The sequence below is a fragment of the Daphnia magna genome, linkage group LG4 (genome assembly GCF_020631705.1).
Source record: "Daphnia magna isolate NIES linkage group LG4, ASM2063170v1.1, whole genome shotgun sequence".
NCBI lineage: Eukaryota > Metazoa > Arthropoda > Branchiopoda > Diplostraca > Daphniidae > Daphnia > Daphnia magna.
In genome coordinates this window covers 4,802,408-4,812,885 of record NC_059185.1, presented here as the reverse complement: position 1 = coordinate 4,812,885, position 10,478 = coordinate 4,802,408, and the positions used below count along the sequence as shown (strand labels likewise).

At 41.5% G+C, this 10,478-nt stretch overlaps 1 pseudogene; it reads left to right on the top strand.

Moving 5' to 3' along the window:
- The first annotated feature begins 4,763 nt into the window (after positions 1–4,763).
- Positions 4,764–10,478, top strand: part of LOC123471070 — a 6,798-nt pseudogene continuing 1,083 nt past the window's right edge.

Here is a 10,478-nt window from a genome sequence, read left to right as displayed (position 1 = left end):
CGCCTGAAAAATGCTTGGTGGATGTGGAGACAGTGCGCACGCAAAGGTAATCGGGCGCGGATCGTCGAGAGCCGAGGCCAGTAGGTCATCGGGGTAAATAGGTCAAATCGCAGTTGACGAAACCGGTGTCTATATACATATCATTAACGAAAAAAAAAACGTCTTACACACAAGACGACTACAAATAATGCAGTGTGTTGATGCCCTTTCGCGTTTAAAAAAAAAAAAAAAGAGGGACGTAAACGTAAACGTAAACGAAATACAGAAATGACAATTGTAGCGGTAAGCGTAGTGTGTGCCAAACCACCAAAACAGGTCTGATTGGCTCATTGTCTAATCAAGAAGTCCAAAAAAGACAGCATGCACATACCTGTCGCGCTGTCGTTAGCTTATTCAATACAAACCGGTACAAAAGTGGAGAGAGACATTCAACTCGTTTTCATTTCCGCTCTTCTATATATTTGATACGGACGCCTTGTCTTCTAGTTAATTCTTGTTCTTTTCCCCACCTCAAGATCCGCCGCTGTGCATGGCGTAACCGGGCTTTTTTTCTATCGTTAAACGAGCAATAGTTTTGATATTCTATTAATTGAATATTTTTCTCCTTTCTTTTAACCGTTTTATCTTATTTTGTTGGTGATCGCGATATACGAGCGTCCCTTTTGCCTCCTTATTTCCTTTTTTATATCAAAACGTGGCTGTTTCATCGAACACGATGGCGTTAAGAAAGCTTTTGACTCGCTTTCGGCTCTCAATATTCACGGCGAAGTGCCAAGAACAAAAAGGGAGGAGGAACAACAAAGCATTTATTATTATTATTTTCATTTTTTATTTTTTCCTTCTTTTTCTTTCAAAATTTCAACGTTTTGATCGATTAAAGAAAAGTCGTGTGCTGCACTGTCGGAGCTTTTGAATTAGGATTACTGGTTTTCAAACCGAAACAAATCTGGTTTATACGAAACTGGCGGCTATTGCCCATAGAAACGTAATATAATCATGAGATGCGTACATGAATTCTCTTTCTTTCTTTCCTTTTTTTTTTTTGACTCGTCATCGAGGATTGACATTCAACCTGCTTGACAGCATTAAAAAATAAATGGAAGTCATTGTATCAAGCACTCTCGATAATAACGCAGCTTTGACTATATTTCATGATTTCCTGTTTCAATGACAAGGTTTCATATTTCTGTCGGTTGAATAGTCTGTACGCTTCCTGCACATTCGAAGAAGTTGAAAACTGCGTGATGGTTAGAAAGGGGTTTCGTCGGTTGCCAGTGGACTTGTTCTTGCGTGGGAATCAACAGGGATGTCGCTGTGTGTTTGTGATTGTCGGTTGTTACTCCCATCTATCGTTTCATCCCGTTTCCACTCATTTTGCCAACATTGTCTGCATCCAATCATTTTTCAGTAGAAAGAAACGGTGCAAAACGCGGGTGTTTTATATTCTCATTTCGAATTCTTTGTCGCTCTTTACCTTGTGCTGTATATCAAATTCGTGGCGATAGCAACAAAGCCTGTCTCCCACATTCTGGCTACAGTTATTAGTTTCTATATCATATCTATTGATCTACGTCCGTATAGAGGTGCATTTTATTTTAAAAAAGAAAATGGGATTTTCATTCGGCTAACTTGCGGTTTCTTATTGATTGCATCGCATGAGACGTGAGCCGGATGCATAACGGCAAAAAGAGTTTTGATCGAAGGAAAAAGGGCCTGCTATAAATTATCAACGTCCTATTTCTATATACTAATACAAAAGCCCTTTAAACAAAACGAAAAAGAGAAAAGCTCAATAGAAGAATGTTCGTAGGAAAACAGAGTCACGAGAAGAGACATGGCACTTTAGAGCGACGAGTATAGACCCTATATATTGCATATTGTGTATAAATAGTCAATTCCGGCTGTACATACTGGGCTACGACACGCAGCATTCGGCGTTCCAAATCACGGCCGTTGAATCTCAGCAAGGGAAGAAAGAAGTTTCCAATTGATGGCGAAAATAACTGATGCCTTTCCTGCCGTTATATAGTGGCATTTCAAATATCGCTAGATAGCATTAACTGTCTTTGGATGCAAAAATAAAAAATGCGCTCCGCAGGGAGAAAAAAGAAAAGCCAAGTTGAATATATAGCTGGGCAAGGTGCAATATATTTATATTTACTGTAGTGCACAATCTATATTCAGTATAGGCTAAACGCGCTGAAGGGCTTCATGGAGAAAGATACAGACAGCCTTCGGTGAATACATACAGATAAACCGCTTGATGGTTTTGATATATATACAGTACGATCTCTTCTCTTCTGTTCTCTTCTCCGAGATGGCTAATAATCTTTTTTCTTTTTCTTCTTCTTTCACGGTTGCGTAATGGTATGTATAGTGGTTTCTATTACCCAAATTATTATTTATTTTTTTAATCTTTTATTATTTTCTCTCTCCTTCTTTCTATGCCTCTTGCGTCGCTCTCCTCTTGCCAACCTTTTGACCCGTCTACGTATGTCGACATTAACGGCGTTTTCCGCTTCTAACGAGCGTCAGTGTTTTGTTTCTTTTTCTCCTTTTTTCTCTCTCTCTCTCTCTTTTCCCTTTTACGGATATAACCCAACTACCGATTGTTTGCGTGATGTGGCTTATGCCTTGATAACGGTCGGGCGTTGAGGTGGTAGGCAGGTTGCCCTTCTTTTAAAAGGAGTTCTTCCCACATTTGCTCATTGCCGTCAGCAACGGCAATAAGAAAAAAAAATGATGTTTTTCACGAAAAAGGGAAAATGCAAATGAAAATGAGCCACGCTTTGGCTGTTGTGTTTTTATCTTTGCCTCCGTGCTGCGCGCCCACACACATGTCCTAGTCAGTGATATAAAAAAGTCAGTATACAGTCTATAGTATAATTGTGTTCACGTCCTCGATGGCGTGCATCTTTCTTTCTTTTTTTTTCTTTTTTTTGAATTGCAGCGCGAACGGCGGGAAAAGTGCTGAAAACCCATTCGATTTGATTACTTTGACTATTGTGTAAGTACACATGTGCGTGCGAGGCGCTGTCTTAATGACGACGATGTCCCGCTTGTCTTGTTTCCAAACTTCTATATACAGACGGCCTTTACAGCTTAACTGTTCGCTAAATTGAGAGAAATGCTGAACAGATAACAGAAAGTTTGCCAAGGCAAAAACAAAAAACAAAACAAAAAACAACAACGGAGAATAAGATTGAAGATAGAAAAATGAACCAAAGAAACAAAACAAAAAAGAAAAGTCAAGAAGAAAAGCGAAGATGATGATGATGAAAAATAAAAATCACGACTTGTGTCGTTGAGCAGCTGTTGTGCCAGTAGCACCAGAACAACGGAAGAATAAAAAAAAAAGAGAATCGAAAGCTTGAGCATCGTCGAAGTTTGGGCCGTCGAAAGCTTCCCAGGACTCTTGAGGGTGATAGAAGAAATAGAATCGTAATTTTGCCAAGTGTCCTCGATGCGTTTCGTTTTCCCACTCGGCCGTCAGCTCTTCTCCGGTTGTAACATTGAGTTGCGATGGCAGTTGCACTTTTACCATCGTTATACCTTTCCCAACGTCGTATTTTTAGGATGGTCTGATGGCATCTACGAGAAAGGCTGTGATCTGGATCTTCAGTCGACTGTCAACTGCACGGAAGCGCGTCTAGCACGACAATCCCCGTATGCAAATGCAGCATAAGTTTTCCTATTATTTTATCGTTGTTCCAATCGACGGCTTTCCGTCGGGGAAATTGCTCCACGAAATATTTGGCTGCCTATTCTAAGCTCGCCAAATCACTTTTTCCCCTTTTTCTTTTTCTTTTTTTCAATTCCAACGTTGTTGCAGCGACCGTTGCTTCATTCTTCATTCCTCTCTGTCAGTCACCAGTTACGTAAAACACTGAAATTTTCGTACGAAATTTTCGAAAATTGATAAGATACATTTAAAAAAATAAGTAAATAAAAAAGAAGAAGAAGAAGACGACGAAAAGAATTCCATCCACGTTGGATTGCAGTCAACGCTATATAGCTCGGGCTGCGCTGGAGCGCAACAGAAGTAAGCAACATTATGTTGTATACAGTATACGATAGAATTGGATGTTATTTGGCCCGAAGCCATCATCGAGTATGAGGAAGGTTGTTTACCGTGAAGCCAAAAAAAAACAAAAAACAAAAAAAATCCGTCAGCTATACAGCTCTGGTTAAGGTAGAAGAAACTGGTGTGCTGTTCTCCCCCATTCGCACCGAGATAGTTCGAGTTGCAGCACACACACAGCCACCGCTCCAGCTTTACTAATTCTTTACTGCCGGACTATCGAGTCTGCTCCCGCCTCGCGTGTGTCGAGTATTATACTCTGCGTGACGGTGAATAACCTTCGCTCGCTCAGTCCGCCCAGCTCACATTCGTTTGACGTTGCTCGTCGAGTACACTCGCTTTTTTCTTTCCCTCCTCCTTTCTCTATTCTGGAATCTAACTACACGGCCACTGAAAATAAAAAATCCATCATTCGTCCAGACGTGGCGTCCGTTCACTTGTGTTTTGTTTCGCGTGTTATTTTGTTCAACCGTCCGGGACATTGAGCGCTGTCCACATTGTTTTTCATCTTCGTTTCGTATTCATCGCAATTACACGCTCGGCAGAAAGGAGGCGATACGAAAGGGCGAGAATCCGAAGAATTTCAAACGAGTTTGCCGTGTTTTGAGATTGCTGAAATCAAATTAGCTTCTCCCAATCTGCCCATGAGGGGCAGCTCGATTTGAATAAGGTGTGTTAAAACTAAGCGTAGCACATGCACATTGAATACGCCAACACATCGACATCTTAACCGAGATGAAGTCTTTGAACGGCCAAACGGAGCGTGAGCCATCGCCGAGTGTTGAAACTTACTGGGTGGTGGATGTTTTTGGCCAAAACGACAAAGTCAAGGTGAGACCTGGTTTTACATCGGCATTTTTATCCGTTTTTGTTGTTGTTGTTGTTGATATGTGTACTAGTATTGTTATCGCTGGCGGGATGATACTGACTACGTCTGGTATCTGGTACGCCGCTCTGCATGGAGCTGGCATTAAGGAGCTGGTGCAGTGAAGCTGTGAAGCGTGATTCATACCAGCAAGCCTTCCTGCTGTTTCTCTATAAACTGTGACGAAGCCACATTGCGATGGACACGGTCTTAAAACAGAAACTCTTCTTCGTTTTTTTCTTTTCTTTTCTTTTCTTTTTTTTTCCTTTCTCTCTTCTGACTAATTTCTTATACTACGCTCAACTCTATGGTCGTTAGCGGTGGAAGCCTTTTTTAGTTTCATTTTTTTCTAAGCGCATCCTTACGGGCCGTATACTGATGACAAAAACAAGTCGGCTGGAACAATTTCTCTTCCGTTTTCTTTCTTTTTCATCCATTCTTCCAAGCTTTATTTGTGCTCTATCGTGGCTTCTGCTGGCTCCGCAAACTTGAACGATCATAGACACTGATCATATTTGACAGAGACAACAATTTGAGGAGTTGACGATGCAGAGATATAGAGATGAAAAGAAAAAAAGGGTAGGGTGAAAGGGAGTGATGGGTTGTAATAGAAAATTTTAAGGGAAAATTTAGATATAAGAGAGGAAAAGGTGAAAGATGAGGAAACAGCGTTGCGCCAACCCACATGAGTTGCCAAGCATAAAGTTAAGTAGAAGAATATAGCTTCGTCGTATCCGCATTTCAACAAGTGCCGGATGAAAATGCATTAAGCGCTCGTTTTGTGTGTGTGTGTGTGTGTTTTATTTTACATATATAGTCGTTTCGCAAGAATGCAGCGGCGGGTTGTCCTCGGTAAGCGAATGTTTTAGATAGTAAGATCTCATTCATGGCTTGAAACTTTAGCCACCTGTTGCTGTCGTCAATTTCTCATCCCAAATCAGATTTAGGAGTTTAGCGAAATATTATTTCCTACTGACGAAGATCGATGGACACCAATGAAAGCTGTTCCCACGCAGATGGAAGGCTATGTGGTCATTTAAAAAGAAAAAGAAAAAAGAAAAGTGAAATGAAAAAGATAAAGATAAAAGAGAACGAAAAGATACTGAGCAGCTGCTCTATCCTGCAGGCCATTGAACCTTTGATCCTATGTTTTGTTTATATGTTAATACCTGGACTAAATGCTTGAATCCGTACAGCCTTAAAAATTCAAATGCTCACCAAGGAGAACCACCCGTAGTTTTTGGCAAAAAAACAAAAAACCCAAACAAATTGCGCCCAAGAAAATAATGCGAAGTGACCAATGACCTTGGCCAACGTTTTCCTTTTAGTCCCGAAGTCACAAACTGCGTGAAGTGTGATAAGTCGTTGATAAAGTCGGAGGGCATCATACAGGCTAGCAAGAGCGCAGGAATCGGGACTAGCAGACCATAACAGATGGTCATTTCAGCTTCCTCCTGCGGGGGAAATAGAAAACGATCAAATAATAAAACGAAAATCCAAAATGAAGAAGACGGGAGCACGAAGTAGAAAAAAAAAATGTAAAAAATAAAAACACGTATGCCTGCAAGGGGGAAGCAAAGACTACAGGGCCGTTCACCCTAGACTTGATGGAATGGCTGTACAGAAAAAAAAAAAGGAAATTGCCATCAGCTCCTGGAGTACATTTTTGTTGCTGTTGTTGCTGTTGTCTCTCCTCTTCTTTTTCCGTTGGCCATGTTATATACTCCTTCCTTCTCCGTGCGTGTAAATTTATATGTATGTCCAGAAGAGGTGGGGTGGGTTTGCAAGGATGCGAGGCGGTGCTTTCGGACAGTCACGCTCGTATTGCAGCGACTGGCCCATCTGGCTTGGCTAGTCGCCGGGTACAGAGTGCCGGCGGTTTTCGGCGTGATGATGATGATGAGGAAAAGAATAGAGGCAAATGACCGATTCTGTACGCACGGTGTGTTGCATGGGGCGAGTCCAGAACACTTTCGCTCTCTGTTTGTCCTTCCCGCGAGGAAATCAAACTTTAATCAAGCCGCCGAGTCGTGGCGCATCAAGCAAAACAGCAGCAGTCGCACACAAACTCCACTGCACTTTCCCATCCGCTTTGATTGGCCTGTGCACAGGTGGACGCTGTTGCCCAAAGCCGAAAGACAGAAGCCCGTTATCCATATACTGAAATGATGAAACGAAATCGAGAGAAACCAACGGAATGGCAAAAATTGCAATGAATAATTGAGGAAAAACGCAACAAGACTATCTTTGCTTCGAGTTTGATACCGGTATAGTTTTACTTATTGTTTTGCTTTCGCTTTTGGCGAATTGTAGAGAAAATCTCGCCGACCACCGACCTTGAATCCCGAGGATTACACCACTTTCCTGCGTAAGGTGCTCTCACAACGAACGCCAATGGAGGCGGTGGGCAGCGCTGTCGACAAATTATACGGCAAGGATTCACAGATGAGCGCCGAGATTCGGTCAAAACTTTCACACAGTGTCACCGTAACATCGGCCAGCGATCGTGACGGCCGTCCCAACAACAAGTTGGCTCCCGACGTATCGGATATCCTCAAAAAATTGCGTCTCGACCTGTTCTTTTCGTTTGCAAGGTAACGTTTTTTCAAACAGAGTTGGCTCGATCTTGTAGTCATCTTTGCGAGCGTCGCTGATGCAGTCGTACGTAGTCTTTGGACCTTCGTCCTCACTAACAGCGCTATGGTAACTCTGCAACAATTGATTTTGAATAATAGCTTCTGCAAGGAATTCGCGGGTGAAACTTGCGATGGCATCGCCCTCTTAATGGATTTGCTGCGCACCATTCAAATGGCTCAAGTGGAATTAAACGGTTAGTCAATTTCATATATACTGCAAATGTATTTTTAAATTTATAGGCTTGTGCTTTGGTAATGACGTAAGCCATCTCCAATTCTCCATGTCAAATGCAAGTTGGAGGTTTCGTTATTGGCAAATTTGTGCTCGAACGATTTGATGTGATGAAGGTAGTTTAGGTGCAAGGAGGGATGTGGGTATACATGGCCTAACAATAGACTAAGAATCTTCTTCGTTGACTTCCCGGTTCGAGGGTACAAATAACCGTACAGCAGTTCACACGATACACGTTTCGCCACGGACTGGTTTTCTTGATTAGGAGTACATTTTGAAGGAAAAAAACAACGAAAAAAAAACTGGAATTTTGAGAATAAAAGAAAAATAAAATGAGGCGAAGAAGACAAACAGCAACTCAAGTTCAGGGAAGGTAGCAAAGTAACCTACTGAGTGACTGTTGACCAATTCAAAACTTTCTGGTCATTAGATTTTTCTGTTACTTCCGTCTAGCAGTCGGTTTAAATCCGCATGCTCCTTACACGCGGTTAACATGTTTGATCTTAGCCGATCTAGCAAGTTTAATGATCATTTCTTTCGGGGATAAACTGCAGTCGTGAAAAGCGATTGTCTTATTGTTCAGAATAGCATCTAGAAGTAACCCGTACTAACAATGTCCAATTGTAAGTCAAGTGGGTTGACTTTTAGCGTTGACTTGATAGTTGATAGTTATATCTCCTACAGGCTTACTGCCTACTCATTTTACGGGTTTCTATTGGGAACCGAAAGGTTTGCTTAGTTTTTTTATTGATTTATTATTATATTTATATATAATATATATATTTCTAAATGATTTTATCAAGGATCAAACAAAGAATTATCGAACGTCCGTGCTAACCGTCGATCGTTGATCCGGAACGCGTCGACCGATGAGTTGGAAGTACTACTTTCCCTGTACCAACTGTGCCTGGCCAATGGCCACGTCCCGGGCAAGGATCATGGGCTCTCTCGGTTGATGGCTCATAACGTTGGATTTTACGGCTTGGCGCTGGCCCTTGTCAGTAATCTGACCCGGACCCGCAGCCTCGCCTTACAGGTATAAATATCGAAAGTATCGCGTCTTTCTCTCACCCACCATTTCGTCCTCCTCCTCTTTTTCTTTAGATTCCACTTCCTTACTTTCTTTTTCCACCCACTTTTTTGTTGTTTCCTACTATCTCAGTCGTTTTGAGCTCACGACACGCCTTCGTCGTTGGCTTGCGGACTTGACGAAAAAACGACGCAACGTCACACGAAAAAAAAATAATAATAAATAATATATATGCCGCATTGATTTACAACGTAGGCTGTATTCTTTTGTGTTCATCTTTTCTTGTTATTTCTCTAGCTGATGACGGCGCTTTGCAAAATGCCTGGCGGCCACTCGCGTGTGTCCGAGGCACTGACCACCTTGCGTTTGAACATGGGAGAGAATCGGTAAATTAAAATGAAACATAAATTGTAATCATAGGCAAACCTCAAAGAGGGGGCACACTATAATTCATTATCTCTTCCTGGTGACCCAATGAAACAACAAATGAAGGTGCGACTCAAGCTCTTGAGCGGCATTGTGAATTTACAGCCTCACGAGTGGAATCGCTGATCGCATCCAACGAGGACGGATTGACGGGGGTGGAGACGTTGCTTACAACACGGATACGGCCCTTCGTTTCCTGGTTGAAGCCATGGCTTTTCTCAACTCTTTCGTCCAGTCCGCCCCCCGATTTGCGCAATCAAGTTGTCATACAATGGGAGGTGGAGGAAGCTGCACTCAATATCCACACGCTCCCGCTCAGGTCAGTTTTAAAGGCAACATCTAGGACTCGTTTGTCCAGATCTTCGTTTTACTGAAAACACGAATAAAAAATAATAAAAAAAAACAAAAAGAAAAAAAAGATAAAATAACGGTAAGGTGGTCTAGTGAATCTGTTGCTAGATGTTGACATTATGCATCGTCACGTGTGATAAATCAAATTTGACAGTATCGCATTTCATGCAAGATGGAAGACCAGAAAGAGGTCAGAATCCTCCTAAACTTAGACAAACAACTTAGCCGACCAACATAACGCCTTTTTTTTAGTTTTCTAATTTTAACAACGCTTGAAATCGTTGCGTTAATCAGGCTGAGACGATGCTAATACTGTGGTCTGTTCGTGTTGAAAAGTATGGCTCCGTTAGTTGGTAAACACGTTTTCATCATTAGTGTCACACTTAAACACTGCTAAAACAAAACAAACAAAAAACCAAATCTAGTAATTAGGTTTTCTTGTTGTTACAGTACTGATACAGTAAGGAGTCCGTTAGCCGCCCAGCTAAGGCAAGAGCTGTCCGCCTGGAGCGAAAATCAAATCAACATTGCTTTATATTAGATCGTCTCACTAATGTTACCAGCACAAACGAAGCCCTGCGCAAAGATCTTCAGCTTACGTTCTCGATTATTGGTATGTGTTAATTATTATTATTTCTAGAAACTGTACTAGACAGTGGTAATTGAGAACCCACCTGAAAAAAAAAAAAACAAAACAAAATGAAGAATAACAAAGTGCTAACGAGATTGGATGCATGAAATCTGCATTAAAGTGTTACAGCCGGAAAAAATTAAAAAAACAAAACAAATAATAGTAACTCTAAATGTATATTCTACAGGCTCTGGAAAGTGAAAAGAAGAGGTTTAGCGGGAAGTTC